At 38.8% G+C, this 19532-nt stretch overlaps 1 protein-coding gene across 4 annotated transcripts in view; it reads left to right on the plus strand.

Annotated features, from left to right (window-relative positions):
- The window catches only part of Numa1 (nuclear mitotic apparatus protein 1), a 77394-nt gene that overhangs the window by 345 nt on the left and 57517 nt on the right, over positions 1-19532 (plus strand). For 3 of the 4 annotated variants that reach the window (XM_076846715.2, XM_076846722.2, XM_076846720.2), the window contains exon 1: positions 13880-14107. The exons of the other annotated variant lie outside the window; for it this stretch is intronic. The gene's annotated coding sequence lies outside the window, so the exon portion shown is untranslated. Of the gene's footprint in view, positions 1-13879; positions 14108-19532 lie in introns of those variants that run through there. 4 annotated transcript variants of the gene reach the window in all.

Raw genomic sequence — 19532 nt, forward strand, 5'->3', positions numbered from 1 at the left:
GTAATCGAGGGGTCCTTAACGGAAAGTCCTCGCCTTTTATTGTCAACAACAGTACCACTAAACATTGCCTGAGCGCCCACTGCGTTTCTAGCATTGTGTTGCACCCTTTATAAGAATCATATTTTTAACAATTTGTCTAGAAACCTTGTTATACTTAGTTTATTACAGGTGGGGACCTTGAGGTATATAATGTTTAATTGTCCAGTATTACATAGCTAGTGCGAGTTTGGCTCCACTTGGGATTTTGAGGGTTGGGCATAAATTAGAACTGGGGAAGGGGCTAGGTCGGGGTGCGTGTTGTCTTGACTAGGTGATTTATTTAGAGTCTCATTTTTCATATAGAGTCAATTATGATCTTACGTACTTCCTAGGTTGTAGTGAAGTTCAAATCAGTAAAGGTGTTTCATGCTAGCACTTCGGAGAGTTCAAATTTAAGACCTCTAAATGTGTGAAAGTCGTGGGTGGGAGAGAATCTGAGTTGTTGCCTCCTGTGCGTACCATACCCTCTTTTGCTTACCTCTGAGGTAGTGCTTGTCATTTGGTATTGTTAGTCTCTTTGCGTGTTTGTCTGCTCCTCTAGACAATGAGAGACTGTTTTTTGGTTTTTTTTGGACATTGTATCCTGATGGCTGTGTAAGATTTGAGCATGGCAGGGCCATTAATGTGTGCCTTGGAATGATGTGTTTTGGGGGGATGAAAGGCAGTAGGAGCCTGGCTTTCCCCTCTTCCTTTAGTGAATTTTGAACCTCAGTGTTAAGCTATTCTATTTTTTTTTAATTTGTTTTTTAGTTGTAGTGGGACCCAACAACTTCATTCTATCTATCTATCTATCTATCTATTTATTTATTTATTAATTATGTGGTGCTGAGGATTGAACCCAGGGTCGCACATGTGCAGGAGCGCTCTATCACTGAGCCACAACCCCAGCCCAACCTATCCTCTTTCTTGGAATGGCACTGTCTTCTGAAAATGTAATAACATTTACTTGGTTAAATAAACACTTACCTTTCTCCTGGGTCTTTTGCCTGGTTCTTTGTTTCCAAAATTCTGGGTTGTCAGGTGTGTTACTATTCTGTGATGGGCAGGAACTTTTTTTTTTTAATATTTATTTTCTGGTGTAGATAGACACAACATAATGCATTTTATTTTTATGTGGTGCTGAGGATCGAACCCGGGTCCCACTCGTATACCACTGAGCCACAATCCCACTCCAGGAACTTTTTTTCCTGGGGGCTATGGGGGTGTTACTAGAAATTGAATCCAGGGATGCTTTTCCATTACGTTGTATCCCCACTCCTTTTTTTGTTTTGTTTTGTTTTCCCCACTCCTTTTTATTTTTAATTTGAGACAGGGTTTCACTAAATTGCTGAGGCTGGCCTGGAGTTAATGATCCCCTGCTAGATTGGAGATCTTTACCCCTGTGAATATACAGGAACCCAAGCAAGCATTCAGATAATATGAGGAAGCTTTCAGTGGGTTTATGTGTTCCCTCCCTCTCTGTTCCTGTGTGGTATCTTCTCCTTTAGAGGAAAAAACACAAAGCACTCTTTTGGTCCAAATTCAAGAAAATGATGACTAATTGCAATGCCTGAATCTTAGTCCAAAGCCAGAAGTTGTACTCCCCCAAAGCTATAAGATCTTACCTTAAAGCTCATTGAGAAACATATTTAGAGCTCAGCATGGTGGCCACTGTAATTCTAGTGACTTGGGAGGCTGAGGCAGGAGGATCTCAAGTTCCAGGCCAGCCTCAGCAATTTAACAAAACCCTGTCTTAAAAACAAACAAACTTGGGGTATAGCTGAGTGGTAAAGCACCCCTGGTTTAATCCCCAGTACCCAAAAGAAAAAGAAAGAAAATCTATTTAGAATGTTCTTTTTTTGACTTGTGGAATATGGAAGTGGGAAGAATGCCTTGAACTAAGACTTGAGTTCTAGAAGTGTTAGGATGGGGCTGGGTGGGGCGAGATGGCAAAGCCCAGCTTCAGATGGCTAAATACAGCTGATCAGGAGTTATTTTGATGGCTGTGCCCAATTGATCAAAGCCATTGGTCAGAATGTATTGGGGCCAACTCAGCTTCTTACCTTCTATGTACTACACATATCAAAAAGTGTTGATCAGAATCAAAATGAGCACTTCTGAGAATGAGACTGTTCCAAAGAAATCTATATTAATGTTGAGTGATTTTTTTTTTTTTTTTTTGTAATGCTAAGGAGGGAATGCAGAGCCTTGTACATGCTTAGCAAGGACTCTACCACTAAGATACATCTTCACCTTGAATAATTCTAATTAATAATTGTTTTGTGCTGTTAGTGATTATTTCCTTTTACCCATGTGTATTTGCTGTTACCATTCTTTCTTACAGTTTATTCTTTTCTTTTTGTTGAATAGATGTATACATCCTTTAGGTGTTTACTTTAGTAAGGATATATTAATGATAAACACTTTATTGGAAAACATCTTTGTTTTATCTTCATTCTTTTTTTTTTTAAAGATAGAGAGAGAGAAGGGAGAGAGAGAAGAGAGAGAGAGAGGGAGAGAGAGAATTTTAAAAAATATTTATTTTTTAGTTTTCGGCGGAGATGGGAGTTCAAATCATTCCCACAGGGGTAAAAGGACCTCTTCCCCAAGGAACAGTAGGCTTATTATTGGGACACAGTTCTTCTACTCTAAAAGGACTTATGATAAGTCCTGGGATAATTGATCCCGATTATGAAGGTGAAATAAAAATTATAGCCAGTTCTCCAAGGGGTATATCAGTAATTTCACCAGGAGATAGAATAGCACAGTTATTAATAATACCCAGCCTACATGATAAATTTTCCAGCCGTACTATAGAAAGAGGTTCCAGGGGATTAGGCTCCACAGGTGTAGATTGGGTTATGCTTTCTTTAAATTTAGATTCTCGCCCCATGCTAAAACTAAATATTCAAGAACTTGAATTTAATGGGCTACTGGATACAGGTGCAGACCTTAGCATCATCTCTCATCAAGAATGGCCAAAACATTGACCGTTACCACAAGCCACTCAAACGCTTCAAGGCCTAGGAGCGGCAACTAATCCCCATAGAAGTGCAATGGTATTAGATCGGAAGGATCCTGAAGGATATGAAGGAACTATACAGCCGTATGTATTGGATCATCTTCCTATAAATTTATGGGGATGAGATGTCCTAATTCAATTAGGTTTGACATTAACAAATAACATCAATCCAAATGCACCCACTATTATGGCTAGACAAGGTTTTAGGAAAGGAAAAAGATTAGGAGAACAAGAACAAGGTATAGCACCAATACAAATAGATCAAGGAACAGACAAACATGGATTGGGTTTTCAGAGGGGTCACTGAGATAATAAAAATTACTTGGAAATCAGAAAGGCCAGTATGGGTTCCTCAGTGGCCCCTGACTAAAGAAAAGATACAAGCAGCCCATGACCTGGTCAAACAACAATTAGCGGAGGGACATATACAACCTTCTGTATCTCCCCATAATACTCCCATTTTTGTCATCAAAAAGAAATCTGGTAAATGGAGATTATTGCAAGATTTAAGAGCCATTAATAATGAGATGGTTATTATGGGACCTGCTCAATCGGGGATTCCTCAATTGTCTGCTTTGCCAAAAACCTAATATGTTTTAGTTATAGATACTAAAGATTGTTTTTTTCAATTCCAATTCATCCTGAGGATAGTCCAAGTTTTGCATTTAATGTCCCTGTGTTGAATCATGAAGGTCCTGATCAGAGATATGAATTGAAAGTACTCCCTCAAGGGATGGCTAACAGCCCAACTATGTGTCAAATTTATGTTAACAAAGCAATCCAGCTACTTAGAAATCAAAATCCTGAAATATTTCACTATATGGACGATGTATTATTAGCACACAAAGGTAAAAACACATTGCTAAAATGTTATGCCACACTTACAAATTTATTAAAAATTATAATCTAGAGATAGCAATAGATAAAGTACAATTAAAGTTTCCAATTAATTATTTAGAAGTTCTATTATCCTCTACCATGGTCCATCCACCAAAAATTCAAATACGAGTAGGTCAACTCAAATCACTTAACGACTTTCAAAAGTTATTAGGAGATATAAATTGGATAAGGCCTTATCTAGGCATACCAATAGGAGAGTTGGGACCTTTATTTGATATCCTAAATGGTCCATCAGATCCAAATTTACCCCACATGTTAATTCACCCCGCATGTTAATGCCTGAAGCAAGAAAGGCATTAAAAATCATTGAAACATAAATGGAAAATATGCATTTGGATAGAATTGATTTAAGTTTGCCTTTATTATTTATTGTACTACCAACAAAAATATTCCTACAGGAGTATTTTGGCAAGAAGGTCCATTATTATGGATACATTTATCTTATTCTCCTAACATTATTCTTACTAGGTATCCTGAGGCTGTAGGACAATTAATACTCAAAGGAATAAAAGCAGCAAAGGGAGTGTTTGGAATTTCTTCCAATTAAATTATTACTCCATATACTATGGATCAAATTGATGAGTTAGCTAATGAGTTAAATACTTGGGCAATAATCATGTGTAAATCTAATGTTTCATTTGATAACCACTTACCATCTAATCCTTTGTTGTCTTTTTGGTCTTCGCATCCTGTAGTTTTTCCAAAAATGACAAGAAAAATACCTATCATGAATGCTCCAAATATATTCACTGATGGGTCAAATAATGGTACAGCAGCAGTAGTTACCCCTGATCAAACTTTTACATTTTTAGTACCCAAACAATCAGCTCAAAAGGTAGAGCTTAATGCAGTATTACAAGCTTTTATGATGTTTAAAGATTCTGTATTTAATTTATTTTCTGATAGTCAGTATATAGTTAATGCTATAGTATCCCTTGAAGATGCTGGTAGGATTTCCCCTTCCTCTACTGTTTTCTCTTTGTTTTCCACTATACAAAGTCTAATCTGGGACAGAAAAGATCCATTTTTTATAGGACATATCAAGGCACATACAGGATTGCCTGGAGCCCTTAGTTTGGGCAATGATTTAGCAGATAAAACTACACATGACATACATATTTTTTTCTATGCTAGAAGAAGCTACAAATTTTCATAAATCCTTCCATGTCAACGCAAATACTTTAAAAAAGCGTTTTAAAATAACTAAGGAACAAGCTAGACAAATAATAAAACAGTGTCAGAATTGTGTGATTTTTACCACAAGTTAATCTTGGAGTCAATCCTAGAGGACTGATACCTAACCATATTTGGCAGATGGACGTCACACACTTGCCAGAATTTGGAAAATTAAAATATTTGCATGTTACAGTTGATACTTCTTCTGGATTTTTGATGGGCTCCCTTCATGCCGGAGAAAAAACTAAAGATATTATAGCTCATTGCTTACAAAATTTTGCCACTGTGGGCGTTCCAAAACAGTTAAAAACAGATAATGGCCCTGGCTATACTTCTACCTCTTTTAAGCAGTTTTGCTCATCATTTGGCATTACTCATATAACAGGAATTGCATACAATCCACAGGGACAAGGCATAGTTGAAGGAGCTCATCAAACTATTAAAATGTACTTATTAAAGCAAAAAGAGGGAATTGGGAAGGGTATATATCCCCCAAAGATAATCTTAAAATAACCCTTTTTACTCTAAACTTTTAAAATTTGGATTCATCAGGGCTTAGTGCTGCAGAAAGGCACATGTGTCCAAAAAATGTACATAAGCCCAAGGATATTCTAACAGGACAATGGAAAGGTCCTGACCCAGTGATTGTCTGGAGTTGGGGGTCTGTTTGTGTGTTTCCACAGGGAGAACAGCAACCGATTTGGATTTCAGAGAGATTAACTAAAACGATTTCTACAGACCAAAAAGAAGATGATTTGGCTCAAATCCATAATAGCTGATATCCAGAACTCCAGTTTGACTATCCTTACATATGCGACAGTGGTTCTCCCACACCTGGAGGCTAATGAAACCAGGATGCTTTTTTTCAATATCTATTTTATTATTGCCCTTTCCCACATCATGAAGTTCTATTTTATTTTTCTATTTTTTGACTGTGGAGTTTTTAAACATTGTAATGGAGATTTCACCTGTGAAAAGCTACAAGACCTTTACTATTATGTTATGTGTTGTATATATTGTATTATTTGTGCACACTTGTGTTTTGTGTTGTATGTCTGTATGTGTGTATGTCCATATATCATATATGAGGAGCGCTCATGAAAAAATGGATCCAAATATTTTTTTATTATTCACGTGATTTAAATGGTTTAATTTAAATTGGGTAAACAGCTGTTGAGGATTGTTTTAAAATGTGAACAAAAAAGGAGGTTAACAGATCTGTTTGTTTACTTTCACCTTTCCTTTTCATTATATCTAATTCTATTCAGGATACGAAATTGTTTAGAAAATTGCTTTCTTTTAGTGCCTGCTGGAATGTTACATAATTTTTTTTTAGCCATCATTGCCAGAATTCCTATCTTCATCCCAGTGCCGGTGAAGACAAAGATAAAACCAAACTACAGCTTCTGCGATAGCTATCACAACAAACTGTATAAACTGTTACATCAATAAATAATGTAACTCAACAAGTGATGCTCAATCAAGGAGTCGATTTACTTTGGAGGGAATGGACATATTAATAGATTTCTCTGCTTTGAACTGCTTGCAGAACTTGCCTGGACTGTGTATCACTTGTATGCATTGTGAGCTATCTGTTGGTGCATCAACTTGTGGTAGTGCCGGGGTATTTTTGCTGATGGTGTCATCGGTGGTACAATTTTTCCAAAGGAGCCGTCAATTGGCTTGGTGTCATGGCATTTTTGTATCCTCCTCCCTTCTGCTTGTGATGGTCGTTCAGCTAAAATTTGGGGGCCAACAGAGGTGAGGCAAAGAACCTCACCCCCCTACTGGTGCAAAGGCCTATCCACAAATATGGCTGTATGCTTTAAAATTTGGGGGCCAACAGAGGTGAGGCAAAGAACCTCATCCCCCCATTGGTGCAAAGGCCTATCCACAAATATGGCTGTATGCTGGGCCAGTAGTCAATGATGGGTAAGATCCAATTACAATGGTACCAACCTGAGATAGGAGGCTGATGCCTTGAGGTCAGCTCATCCGATGACGGGTAAGAACCATATGTAGTATTGGACAACCTAAGACAGGCACGGTCCCTAAGCCACATGCTTGTTGTTTAATTAGACAGAAGGGGGGAAATGTTGAGAGCCACAGCCGAGTAGGGATGGTGCCTGGCATTGCCAGAAGGAGTGGTTGAGAGGTGACACCAGCGAGCATTAAGATGATGATAATTAAGTTAAGCTGTGTATAATTGCTGTGACTGGATGGTGCTGGATTGAAACAGGCTGGGTATTCAGTTGTATATAGACCCTTGCTGTCCAGCAATAGGGCGGCTCCTGCTGCCTCGGGAGCCTGATACTTTTGAGTTCCTGAGAACTCCTGTGGAGTTTGCGCGGAGCCAGTAGAGGGTGAGAGAGTTCCCGGGAAGCGTGCATGGAGTGCGGGTGAGAGTTCGGGCAATAAAGTAGTTCCTGTTTGAACCTACAAGTGCCTCGTGGCGGCTCGGTTATTTTGTGCCCAGCTGATTCAGGTGCCTCTGAAGGGCATAATGAGGCTGGGTCTAGATGTTTAAAAAAAACTGGGTGGAACAAATGTTGTCCTCAAGAAACAGCTGGTGACAGGAAGGAGGAAGTCCCAGGTAGCCTTTGCTCTCCATTTTCCCTTTAGCACCCCCTGTTGACATAACTTAACAGGGATCCAGCTGGTAAGAGTGAAATGGAGTTGGTGGAGTCCAAACCCCAGCATCACAGAGCAGAGCCTAATGGAATAGGGGTGGAAATGAGACACAAGAATTTAATAACTGGCACAGTCTAAAAGAATGTTTCTTTATTTTTCTAAGCATTTTCAGGCATATTTAGTAGAAAGGTTTTCAGGTTATCTAATTGATAATACCAACAGTTAATAATGTAGCTAACATTTTTTTCAGTATATACTAAGAATGAGACACTGTTTTTTATTTTTATTTTTTTGGAGGTGCTGGGGATTGAACCCAGGGCCTTGTGCATGTGAGGCAGGCACTCTTCCAACTGAGCTACATCAACAGCCCGAGACATTGTTTTAAGCACTTTACATGAACTACTTCCCAAAACTCAAAGTGGCAAATTCTATTATGATTATTGTTCCTTTTTATAGGGAAGAAAACTGAGAAAAAGATAGATTAGGTCATTTACTTAAAGCCACATAGTTTGTAGATGGTGCCATTGGTGTCCTAGTCAAGCCTTCTGAATTGCATATCCCACATTTCTCTCTCTCTCTCTCTTTTTTTTTTTTTTTTTTGGTACCGGGGATTGAACCCATGGGCACTTAACAACTGAGCTATATCCCCAGCCCTTTTTATATTTTGAGACAGCGTCTCACTAAGTTGCTGAGGGCCTCATGAAATTGCTGAGGCTGGCTTTGAATTTGGGATCCTCCTGCCTCAGCTTTTTGCGCGCTGCTGGGCTTACAAGCATGTGCCACTGCGCCCAGCCCATATTCTACATTCTTAACTTCTATAATATGGTGAAAAGTCTTCCCTTTGACAGGCCACAATCTATCTCCCTATAACTTTCAATCATAAATTCTGTGTTTTTCTTTCCTTTTTTAGTTTATTTTGAGACAGGGTCTTGCTAAGTTCCTTAGAGCCTTGCTAAATTACAGAGGGTGGCTTTGAACTTGCAATCCTCCTGTCTCAGCCTCTTGAGTCTCTGGGATTGCAGGTTTGTGCCACCATGCCCTGCTGGTTTTATCTTCTTGTGAGGGACTCATAATTCTTTCTCTCATCTGCACTACAGGCATGCATATATTTGAAAATTTTATGTCCTCTCCTCCCTCCCTAACTATTTATATTCTGTCCTGTGTTCAGCATGACATACTCCTTCCAGACCCTTTAGCACAGCCTCATTATGCATGGTTATTTCCTCTGCATTTACTCTAACTTTGCTCTTCAGAAGTGGGGGCACTGTGTGTCACCTTCTGCTAAATAACTCGAGACTGCATTGGTAATAGTCTGCATGGATAGCTCTTCTGTCAGATTCGTGTTTCATTGAGAGTATACCGAGTAATACCCTCACCATAGATGCCTTTCCCCTACTGGCAGGCAGCCATTATGTTTTTATTTAAAAAAATTTTTTTCCTGGTGGTGGTACTGGGGATAGAACCCAGACATACTCTATCACTGAGCTACATCCCCACCCCACTTTTTAATTTTTTTCTTTTGAGATAGGGTCTCATGAAGTTGCTGAGGCTGGCTTTGAACTTGTGTTCCTCCTGCCTCAGCTTCCTGAGTCACTAGAATTAAAGGTATGCACCTCCATGCCTAGCCTTAAACTTTTTTTTTTTTTTTTTTTGGTACTGGGAATTGAACTCAGGGGTACTCAACCACTGAGCCACATCCCCAGCCCTATTTTGTATTTTATTTAGACACAGGGTCTCACTGAATTGCTTAGGGCTTTGCTAAATTGCTGAGACTGGCTTTGAACTTTGAACTCATGATCCTCCTGTCTCAGCCTCTCAAGCTGCTTGGATTACAGGCATGCACCACCATGCCCGGCAACCTTAAACTTTTTTTTTTTTATATATATATATATATATATATATATATATACTTTTTTTTTTTTTTTAGTTGTAGATGGACACAATACCTTTATTTATTTATTTTTATGTGGTGCTGAGGATCGAACCCAGGGCCCCACACATGCTAGGCAAGTGCTCTACCACTGAGCCACAACCCTAGTCTCAAACATTTAAAAAAAATATATATATATTTTTTGCAGTATTGGAGATCAAACCCAGGGACTCTCACGTGTGAGGCAAGTGATCTACTAGTGAGCTACATCCCTAGTCCTTTTTTATTTTGAAACAAGGTCTCACTAAGTGGCTGAGGCCAGTTTCAACCTTGCAATTCTCCTGCCTCAGCCTCCTGAGGTGCTAGGATAACAGTTGTGCATTACTGTGCCTGGTAAGGCAGCCGTTTTAATAGTAACAGGTGAATTAATCTCTACCATTTCTATTTTATTTTATTTTATTTTTTAATGCCAAACAGAACTTTACATTTACTTCTATTAAATTTTTTCTTGTTGTTTTTGGTAACATCAAACTTGCTAAGCTCTTTTTGTCAGGTAACATCTTAAAGCATGTATTTTCTGTTCTTTATAGTTTAATTCCATAGTTTGACAAGCAGTCCTTATATGTCTTCATTTTGAATCTTTGGTAAAATCCTAAACGTGGGCTAGGCATGGTGACACCCCAGCTTCTGGAGAGGCTGAGGCAGGAGGATTGCAAGTTCCAAGGTGGCCTGGGCAACTTATCAAGAATCTGTTGCAATAAAAGGTCTGGAGATGTAGCTCAGTGGTAAACTCCCTGGGTTTAATCCCCAGTACCAGAAAAAGAAAAAAAAAAAAAAACAAACTCTGAACATTGTAGGTGTGAGAAACAAGCTCCATGTTATAGTACTATAGATCTTACTACAGTTAATGGAAGTTTGGGGGAAATAGTTTTGACTATTCCTTCTGGTAGACTGGGAGAGGAGCTATGTAAAAAAGAGCGAGGTCATTGAGAGGAGAGAACCAAGGATAAGGGTTGGCCATTGGGTAGTCAGTGGCCTTAGCAAGGGGTCACTTGATAGAAACAGAATCTTGTGGCTGTAGAAGGGAAAGAGGGCTTTATTGCACAGCCTGCTCCTGTGTTGAGGCCCCTGTTGGCAACTGTGTCACCTGCTCTTTCTGTCCTATTTAAGGGCCAGTTTCTTTGAAGCTAGTGCAGGAAATGCCAGTGATTAATCCTTGTAGATTTCTTCTGCCTTATTGCAGCTGAGAACTAGTTTATCTAGCAAGGAGTAAAGACTGCATATATTTCAGACGTATTTATTTGACCACGTGAGTACCTTCCTATGACTTGCTAAGGTCACTTGTTTACAGGCTGTAAAGTTTTTGGTGCTCTGTGGCAAGGTGTATGCATTGTGACTTTAATACTTGGTGCTCTGTGTGCACAGCAGCTGCATTCTGCTTTGTTGTGGGCATTTGTTGAGTCTGTACTTCTCTGATGGCCTTAGTGAAGAGTGAGGAAATAACGTAATAGCTTTGATTTCCTGCTTTTCTAGATTTCCTGTGGCATGATGGTGTAAGTTTTGGAGAATCCTCTTGTTCCCTGAGAGCTCCTGCTGTACCCCTCATGAACTGCAGGAAAATGGACTCTGTCAGGTTGCTAGCCTCCAGAGCCCATTTTCCTCAGGCAGTGAATGATTTTCTACTCTCTCACCCAGCTGAGTATATGAAAAAGTATATAATGCAGGATTTCCCTCCTTACCAATTTTTTATTTTGAACAATTTCAAACCTACAGATACTTCAGAAGAATAATATAACAAATACTTGTATACATTTACATTCATCTAGTATTAACATTTTGTCACATTGGCTCTGTATCCTTCATTATGTCACCCTTTTGACTATTAGATATGCATATATTATTTCATCCCTAAATGTTTCAGCATGTATTTCCTAAAAAAGGATATCTTCCTATATAACCACACTTCTATTAACACTCAGAAAATTTACCATTGATTCAAATAAATCTAGAATACAATACTTTGGATTTCTGAAATCTTCCCAAAGGTAACTCCTATAACACTTTTTTGTTTTTGTTTTTTTTCTATTCAGCATCCATTGAGGGATCATGCACTGCATGTACTTATGATTTTGTCATTTCTTTAGCCTGGCTTTAACCTTGAACAGTTGTGTGTGTGTGTGTGTGTGTGTGTGTGTGAGAGAGAGAGAGAGAGAGAGAGTGAGCGCGCTTGCACACACTTGTTGGAGTGGGGGTGGGGGTAGACTGGGGATTGAACCAAGGGGCTTTCTACCACTGAGCCACATCCTCAGTCCTTTTTATTTTTAATTTTGAGACAGCATCTCACTAAATTGTGGGGACTTTGTGCGATCCTCCATCATCAGCCTCCGTCTCCAGTCACTAGGATTACAGGTGTGTGCCATTGTGCCTGCCTGGTGAAAGCAGTTCTTTATTCTCTTTCTTTTCTTTTCTACAATACTGTAGATTGAACAGGGTTTACTATTGAGCTATACCTAAAACTGTTATTTATTTATTTTTTTTAAAGGTGTCTCATTAATTTGGCCTTGAACTCATGATCCTCCTGCCTCAGCCTCAGGATTATAGGTGTGCCTCACAGCACCACTGCCCCCAGTTTCTATTTCTTTCATTCTTTTTTTTGTTTTTTCTTTTTTGTGGTACTGAGAATTGAACCCAGAGCCTTGTGCATCACGTGCTAAGCAAATGTTTTATCACAGAGTTCCAGCTCCAGCCTCTTTAATCTCTCTTCTTCTTCTTCTTTTTTTTTTTTTTTGGTACCGGGAAATGAACCCATGGGTGCTTAGCCACTGAACCACATCCCAGCCCTTTTTATTTTTTATTTTGAGACAGGGTCTCGCTAAGTTGCTTAGGGCCTCGCTAAGTTGCTTAGGGCCTCATTAAGTTGCAGAGGCTATTTTTGAACTTGCATTCCTCCTGCCTCAGCCTCCTGAGTCACTGGGATTACAGGCGTGTGCCACCAGATTTGGCTTATTTTACCTTGTATTCTTTTTTGTCTTTCATAGTACTGATTTTTTAAAAAAAATTTTGTTGTTGTTGATTGACCTTTATTTATTATATATGGTGCTGAGAATCGAACCCAGTGCCTCACACATGCTAACACTCCACCAACTGAGCTACGACCCCAGCCCCATAGTATTGATGTTTTTAAAATGTTCAGATTAGTTGTTTTTCCGAATGTCTCTTAATTTGGATTTGCGTGATTGTTTTTTTCTTGATGAGATAAAAGTTAAACATTTTTGGTTGGGGACTATGTAAGTTTATCATTAGTCTGATTAGTGAAGCTAAAACTAAAATACACAGCAGCAGAATCCACCTTTGCAAGGCAGTATATAATTTAGCACTTGATTGTGCTGGCTCATTTGGAAATCCTATAGAAATCAAGAGAAGAGGAAATTTAGTAGGATTTGGAATAAGCGGAAGGCTTTGGCTGGAAGATGGACAGAATCTGAGACACTTGGGAATGGTTAGTTAGATAAGCTGTGATATGGGCCTCTCATCCACTATTTAGGTTGTATCTCATGAAAAATGAATTTGAGACCTCTGTCTTTTGTGGTGTTTGTACTGCTGGGAAGCCTAGTGGTACAGAATGCTTGATTTCTTCAGACAGGTCTAAAAACTGTGTTTTGCTAGCTGCCTAACTATAGGGAAGTTTCCTCACTTGCAAGATAAAAAGACTTAACTATTTAAAAGGTTATTGTGGTGTTCACAGTGAAGTATTACATTAATATTTCAATTAAAATATTTGAATGCCTTGAGGAAGGCACAGTGTTCCCTAGTTCTTCCACATGTCCTACTGGAACATTCATTTCTGTGACCAGCCTGACCCCTGAAGGTGTGTAAGTTTGCTACTCCTGGTGGCATGAGAATGAGACAGGTCTTGGCTCATGCACAGAAGTGGGAAGACTGGCTTGATTAGTTCCCAGTCTACTCATGGAACAGTGGCAAATAATGGTGAATAAATGACTTATGATCACACAGTGGAGGATTTGGGAAGTTAAACCAAAGTCTGATGTTTTAGGAGAAGAAAACTGTGCAAGGTTTTGGAAATATTCTTGAAAATAAGATTGATGTGGAGCCTCTGGAGGAAGGACCTTTTCTGGTTTAGAGACGGGAATCCTGATAGGGCAGAGCCTCCTCAGTACTGACCAGATGGGGGTGTGGTTTGGCATTCTTGCCACAGGAGGCCAGAATTTCTGCCCCAGTGACTCTTCCTGCTCTGCCACTGACTCACTCCATTGACCTGGCCCACATGGCTTCCCTTCTCCCTGCTGTCTGATCTTTACAACACCGGGGTTGTCCAGGATGATGAGGCTGAGCTGACCAACAGTGGTGGAAAGGCGGAATGAAGAAGCATTCCTATCGTTTTGCCCCTTTTTTTTCTGGGTAGAGACAAATTTGAATCCAGACTGCCTGGGATCACTCTCGCCTAGCCTGCGCAGGCTTTCTGCCAAGAGGTAAGCCAAGATGGTTCCTGCTGTCCCTTTGCTTTTTCATATATCAACTTTTTCCTAAATGGGACCTCTGCTGTTTTCTTTTTCCCTGATTAAGGTTCTTCAAAGTAGCCTTCTTTCAATCACTTATAGCAAACATGTTATTGTAGGAGGTGTACTCCAGTTGTGGGGGGGAGTATCCAGAAGTTTTCACTGACCCCTCTCTGAGGTAGATTGCCCAGAATTCTTGTGAGCCAGACACTAACCTTGGGTCACCACAGGGAGGTCCTGGTCTTAAGTCCATTTCTCTGCTACTGGGTTTCAGAACCATTCCTGGTATGCTTTAGTGTTCCAAATTATTTCCCCAGGGGAATGGAAGACAAAAGTGAGGAGCTGAAAATAGGAAGCTGTATGGATAAATATGTGGTGTTTTTTTTTTTTTTTTGGAGCCAGGATATCTGAATTTTCTAGTCCTAGCTCTTGCTACTAATTCAACTAGAAACAAATTGCCTAACCTCAATGGATTGGAGTTTTCTCATATATAAAAATAGACATTTGGATTATATGATCTCGAGATTTTTTTTCAGGGTCAGAATTTATGATTATGTAATGTATGATTGTACTGTACATATCCATTGTAATTGTGGGATAATTACAATGTTTGTAAGTTGTCCCTCTTAAAGTGTGTTCTCAGCTTTACATTTATTCTCGTATGCTGCTGATGCTCAGAACACTTTTTGACTTCTGAGCCACTCTTTTGAGTATCCTTAGTGGTAATAAATCTTCACTTTTGCTTGGTGGAGTCAGTTATTGCAAATAGCCAGAAGATACTGTTAGCCAAAGAATCAAGCAAAGCAGTCCCCCTTCCTTTTTTCTTTTGGTGAAGATTGAACTGTGACTATTAAAAAAAAAAAAGCTTAATTTTTTCTGTATTTCACACGGAGTGATATTTAAAGTACTTCCCGAAGAAATAAATGTTTTGAAGATATTTTGAGCAGTGATAATTTCCTAGAGTAAATTAATGTCTTACTAAGGAGACACTTTTTTTTTTGGTACTGGGGATTGAACTCACATTCTGCTGAGCAACCTTTTTTTATATTATTTAAATTTTGACAACAGGGTCTCACTAAATTGCTGAGGCTGGTCTCAAATTTGTGATACTTTAGCTTCTGGAGTCTCTGGGATTATGGGGGTGTGCCACTATGCACAGCTAAGGAGTATTTTGATTATGGTTTTCATCTGGTTTAGTAAGATGGGAATTGTTTGCTAAATAGGAGTCACTTTCCTTTATACTCATGGTGCATACTCTTGCTTCTAGGTCAAGGTGACCAGATAGTAAAGAAAATTAGCCTTTCTTTTGGTAATCCTCTCAAATATGTTGAGAGTTGAAAAGGGGTTTGGAACATTTGCTATAGGAAATTGCAGCTGAGGAGCCACTGCAGTTCCATCTTCAGAAGACAGGACTTAGGAATTTTCATCCTGGCAGTTGTTGCTTACTAGTCCCCAGAGTCAGTCAGGATGAACCCAGGTGGTGTGGTTAAAGCAGATGATTAGATAGCTCTAGTCTTTTGTAGAAGAAGTGAAGAAATGATGTATTAAGTCACTTCTTTGATTTTTTTTTCTTTTCTTTCTTTCTTTTTTTTTTTTTTTTTTTTGTTAGCAGTTGTAGATTTGAACAAGGGTTGGGGGCAGGCTGGAGGTCTGGAGTGTGGGGTCAAACAGAGGAGCTGTTAAGGTAACCACACTCAAATTAGGTGATTTATAGTACCCAGGAATCTATTCCTATAAATGGTGGTCTTGTTGATAACACATTAGTAAAATGAGGTTTTAGGCATCCTGGTCAAAAGATTCCGTCACTAGATCCCCAGTGCCAAACCATCAAAAAAACATTGTCATTATATGAGTATTTGCAATTCCTTTTCTTATTGTAGTCCTGGTTTGCCTCATTTGTGTGTTGAAAAGGTTAAGAGATGTTAGATCTGAAAATCAGGTAGGCCTAAGAAGATTCAAGGTGGGGAACTTTTTGTGTGAAGCTGCTTGACTACTGTGGGTAGGAGCGAAATTTCCTTTTACCCCTAAATTATAGTGACTCCTTGCAACTTGCAGTCAACAGTCACAGCTGGGTGATCAAACATGAAGTAGCTGTTTAATGAGAAGCAGGCACTGGGAGCTTTCTCCTGAAAAACAATTACAGGACATGCTGGTGCCCAAGAAGTCATTCCTTGGGAGGACCTATTGTTTAAAGGAGGTGGGGTGACTTTCATCAAAATGGACAGTATGTATATTGTGATTTGGAGGATTGAATTACTTTCTTCCCTGCTGTTGTTAATTTCAAGCTTTTCTTTAAAAGGAATTCTCTGAATGGTGCAGTGGGATTCATTTAGAGAAAAAGCCCCATGTAACCACAATTAGAAGTTAAGTGCCCAAGAGCAGAGCCAGTTGCTGGAGAGACAAAGTGACCTAATCAGTTGCTTTTCAATCATTAGATTCTACAGGTGACCCCAAGAGAGAATAGGCTGCTTAGTGAGTTCACGAGGCACTAGTGTGGAAGATGAGGGCTCTTAACTGGGGAGGACTTAACCTGTAGAATCCACGCCTCTTAATCTCCCTATTTCACTTCCCCTTGGTGCCCTTTAGTTTTAATTAGGATTGTGTATACACAGTCCAGTTTGCCAATCCCCTTAAAGTGGCAGGTCCATGACATTTTCTGCCTGTTACTCATGCTAAGTATATGACTTGAAATTAGAGGGACTCTTATTTGATCAGTTGCCTTTACTGGCTGCCTCACTGAAAGAATTTACTAGATAAAGGGCATGCTGGCTATCATTCAGTTGGGCAACATTGTTTGTTTGTTTATTTATTTATTTATTATAGTTTTATTTTATTTATTTTATGTGGTGCTGAGGATCGAACCCAGGACAACATTATTTAATACCCATTTTGTGCAAATGTGGCAAGTAGAGCCAAATAAGATGGTTTCTACTCTCTAGGAGCATTGACCCACATGGGAATGAAATAAAGTGAGTAGAGGAACAAGCAGTATGGGAGCATATAAAGGACAGAACAGTTGTGAGAAGGGACGTGAGAGAAAGCATTTGAGCCAGGTTATAAAGATGAATAGTAGTCCAACAAGTTTAGAAGACAGGACATTTCAGGAAGGTCACACTGTGGGCAAAGACACAGAGCATAAAAAGTGCCTGGCATGTTTGGAAAAAAAGTGCCTGCTATAGATAATATCTTAAAATGAGCTGAAAATGAGGATGAAAGGGAAGTTGGCATGCTGGATCTTGAAAAACCTTGAGTTTCTTGCTCTACCACTGAGTTATACCCCCAGCCCAACAACATTTCTTGAGTATTTCCCCATGTCTTTAAAATTATGTAACTCATTTTCCCAGGTGCAATGGTACATACCTGCAATCCTAGCAACTTGGGAGGCTGAGGCAGGAGAATCACAGATCACAAATTCAAGGCTAGCTTCAGCAACTTAGATCCTCTAGATTGTCAGCAACTTAATTAAACCCTGCCCTCACATGCCCCCCCCCCCCCCCCCCCCCCCCGCCATTCCCGCCAAAAAAAAAATCCTGGGGATATAGCTCAGTGGTAAAGCACCCTTGTGTTCAATCTCCAGTACCCAACAAACACATTTTTTTTTTTTTTAAATTTTAGTTGTATATGGACTCAGTGCCTTTATTTGTTTTTATGTGGTGCTAGGATCAAACCCAGTGCCTCACACTTGCGAGGCAAGTGCTCTCCCCACTGAGCTACAACTCCAGTCCCACAAACACACATTTTTAATAACTGCATAATATTTTGTCATGTGGATGTATCCTAATTTTTTTAAAATTATAGATGCTTTTTTCATTTTTTTTCTTGCCTATACTTTTTAAAAAATTATTATTAAATATTTAAAATGGACAGAAAAGTGTAGAGGATAATACAAGAAAAATTTAAGTACTCATCACCCAGCATTTCGACATAGGAACTTTAGGGTTGTATTTTTTGATTATTTTAATAAGAAAAGAAACATTTCAAATTCTCCCATCCTATATCCTCCTTTTCTTCCCAGTGCTAAATATTTCCCTGAATTTGATATTTATGAGGCCCATGCATGTTGTTACACATATTGAATGTGTCCACAACATAATATGCTATATAAATGTCATATAATGACCTTTTACTATACATATGTAATTTTCTTAGCCTATTTTGACACAAGTAGTTTATTTTAGCTACTCTGTAGTCCGTGATCTGTGAATCTACCAAAGTGTATTTATTCATTTCCTATCAACAGATGTTAAGGTTATTTTCTATTTCTTTGTCTTCAAATAATACTGCAGAGAAGATTTCTGATCATTCTCCTTATGAATATATAATTTTTTTTTTTATTGACATTGTGCAACAGTCATCACTGTTCTCCTGTCCTGGTAACCATTTTTTTTTTTTAATTGTCTTCTTCTTCTTCTTCTTTTTTTTTTTTTTTTTTGGTACTGGGGATTGAACTCAGGGGTACTCAACCACTGAGCCACATCCCCAGCCCTATTTTGTATTTTCCTTAGAGACAGGGTCTCACAGAGTTGCTTCCTGCCTCTCTTTTGCTGAGTTTTGAACTCATCATTCTCCTTCTCGGCCTCCCTCAAAAAATAAAAATAAAAAGGGCTGGGGGTGTAACTTAGTAGGAAAATGCCCCTGGGTTCAATCCCCAGTACCAAATATATATATCTGTATATATTATATTGTGGGTTGGGAAATAGCTCAGTTGGTAGAATGCTTGTGTGTGTGTATAATATATATAAAATATTAAATAAACATATATAGGGCATTTTAATATATTTATATATAGATATTTTACAGTGTTGTATAACTATTTTCAAAACTTCTTCATCACCCCAAACAGAAACTCTGTAACCATTAACAAATCTACTTTCTGTCTCTAAGAGTTTGCCCACCTCATAAGTGAGATTATACCGTATTTATCCATTTCAGGCGAGTGAGGAGGTATGGCTATAATCTTAGCTACCTCTCACCTGAAGCAGGAGAATCACAACTTTGAGGCCAGCCTGGGCTACTTAGACCTTCTTTCAAAATAAAAAGTGTTGTGGATGTAGCGCTATAGTGGAGTGCTGGCCTATAATATTCAAAACCCTGCGTTCAATTCCCAGTAAAACATAGATGCACATACACAAATGCAAATTTATCCTTTAATGTCTGGCTTATTTAATTTAATGTTTGAATATGAACATTTTAAGAGTTCTTGATAGGTATCCAGAGAACCAGTAGTAGTGCTTGCTTATGCTTGCTTATTTATAAGAGAAAATGCACTGTTCTTTCTTTAATCACTAATTTTTTATTTGAAATACTAGATTAAGTTCACTTTCCTGAAGAGTATGATGGTCTCTTTGCCATTTTTTTTAAACTTTTACTTATTTATTATTTTTTAGTTGTAGGTGAA

This window comes from Callospermophilus lateralis, chromosome 2, assembly GCF_048772815.1.
Source record: "Callospermophilus lateralis isolate mCalLat2 chromosome 2, mCalLat2.hap1, whole genome shotgun sequence".
NCBI lineage: Eukaryota > Metazoa > Chordata > Mammalia > Rodentia > Sciuridae > Callospermophilus > Callospermophilus lateralis.